Raw genomic sequence first — 2,546 nt, forward strand, 5'->3', positions numbered from 1 at the left:
CGCTCTCCCCGTCCCCCCGGGCTCCGTGCCGTGGCAGTGAGGTAATCGAGGGTTTTACTGCAGTGGGCCGTGGATAGCTTTTCTAAGCATTGTCTCCTAATGCTTCCCCGAAGAGGCAAGCAGGCTACCGGGCACATTAGGAATCGATTCACATCACAAATGGATTGCCTGTGCTCTCTCCTCCACCTTTCCAGGCCTTCCGGCTGTCTCCGTGCTTGCCCCCTCCCCAGCGTGGCTGGGGCTGCCCCATGCCAGCTCTGCCCTCCCGGTGTCACCCAGGTGATTTGGGGGCACCAGGGATGGTTCCCCCCAGTGCAGGGCTGCAGGGACAGCTCTGTCCCCCCCCCAGTCCCACCAGGATGGAGCAGCAGCTCCAGGTGAAGCAGCTGGGCTGCACCCCGTCGCCTTCCCCCCGGGGACTCGCAGCAGACAGGCTCTGCGGTTGGAGCGGGTGACAAGCGTCGGCACCGGCCAGCCAAGCAGAGAGAAAAACATTACCCCGGCGAGAGCGGGGATGGGCTTTGCATCTCAAGTGGCTCCACGAGAGATGCCAGACGGTGCCTCGTCTGAGGACCAGGGACCCGTCACCTCCCAGAGCCGCTGCAGAGGGTGAAGTAACGGCCACGATGGCAGAGCGGGTTCAGCTGCAGAAAGTAGAGGCATTTGGAAAGGCGATTGCTCTGCCCGCAGCGGTATGGAGCAGCCCTGGGACTCACGGGGGGAAGAGCCCAGGGGTGGGCTTTTGTCTCGTGGGAGTTTCCTCCAACTCCTACAGATAATTCCTGATTTACCTCCTTGTCAGTGAAAGGAGAATCAGATCATAAAAGGGCTCTGAAAGGCACCCAAACCTGTGCCTGCTGGCCCTGGTCCCTCTCACCTCCAACTCTGAGCGGTCGTGGCAAAGAGGGGGGGAGGGAAACTGAGGCACAGAGTGAAACGGGCATCTCCCAAGGACTTGGTGAGCCATGGAAGAGGACACCAGTCCCTCGCACACCTCTGTGGCCTCAGTTTCCCCCTGACCAGGAAATCACCCACAGGGAATGGTGGCTCAGCCCAAGGATGGGGCGCCCTGCATGGGGGTTTGGGGGCATCCTCCATGGGAGGGGAGCGGTGGGGGCTATGGAGCAAGGGTGGGGATGACTTGGGTCAGCATCCCACTCAGCATCTTAAATGTCCTTTTGTCTGCTCAAGTGTAAATTATTCCATTTGCCTGTGAATCTCCTGCCTGGATCCAGACTGCCCCAGGTCTGCTGAAGAGACAGAGGACACAGGTGCTGGTGGCTGGGGACAGAGGGACACCTCGGCTGGACGGCCAGGGCTGCCGCGGGGCATCTCTTAGGTAAGCCGGTGGAGAAGGAGAAGCAGAGGGAGCTGGTCTCCAGCAGGTCATTAGGAGGCTTTGCCAAGAGGCAAATTAGGCTGGGAGCATCCCCAGGGTGGTGGAGCTGGGTTTGCCCTTCCCCAGCCGGCTGCTCCGTACGCCACTGCCGGCACCGCGCGCGGCGATGCCGGGACCTGACGGGAGCTCATGTGGCTCCGCTGATAAAACTTGCATGAGGACATGCGCAAAAATCAATGGTTGTGCTTATGAATTAATGATCGCTGAGCGGATCGATGCAGGCTGCCCCGTGCATGCTGTATTGCTAATGAACACCAGCAGTGGGAGCGCGGGAAGGGCCTGCAAGGTACTGCCGCGGTGCCTTCTGCATCGCTGTTTATTTGTGTTTTAAATGTATTTATTTTGCATTTGGTCCCAGAGCTACTTTAAGCAGAGAGTAGATGATTTCCATGAAAAGGACGCGGTGCGTGCATGCTGTGGGGAGGGGGCTGCTGCTTTTTGGAGGGGTGGGGGGATGTTGGAGGGGGCCGATGGCTCTTGGCTCCGTGCTGGAAGGGGTTGAATCAGAGGCAGGATTTATAAATATGTATGTGGGTAATTTCTAATCGAACACCACCGCTCTCGGTGCTGGCATGTGTCACTCCCGTGGCATTATCTCTGCAATTAGAACTTTTTCCCACAATTGCATAAGAACCTCTCGGTGACTCACCGGGTTTGGGGGGAGAGAGGCGAACGGTGGCTCGGAGGCGGCCGGCTGTGCCGGCACGGGTGCGAGGTGTGAAAATCAGCCGCTCAGGTGCTCCGTGGTTTGCAACTCGCTCCCGAGCAAACCTTGTTCTCAGTCACCCGCCGATCCGCTGCCCTTTCCAGCGTCACCACCAGCACCCTGGTTTGGGGACACTTGGTTTGTGTCCCCCCCCGCCAGCGTGCTCCCCGTCCACCCAGCATCGCCTTTTGCCGGGGGGTTTATTTTTGTCCTTGTCATTGTGGCTCTGTTTGTGCATTCATGACCCTTTGGTGCCAATAATAGCATGTTTCAGATCCCTGATTAAAACCGCCGCTGTGTCAAAATCAATAAGCACTGGCGGTTGAGCCCGTAATAAGTATAATAATCCCCATTAGAGTAACAAACGGGGGGAGAACGAGCAGGGCTGCTAATATGGGAATGCCATGAATCTGCTTCGATCGGCTGGGGGCACAGCAGGGG

This window comes from Cariama cristata, unplaced genomic scaffold (assembly GCF_000690535.1).
Source record: "Cariama cristata isolate BGI_N322 unplaced genomic scaffold, ASM69053v1 scaffold14697, whole genome shotgun sequence".
NCBI lineage: Eukaryota > Metazoa > Chordata > Aves > Cariamiformes > Cariamidae > Cariama > Cariama cristata.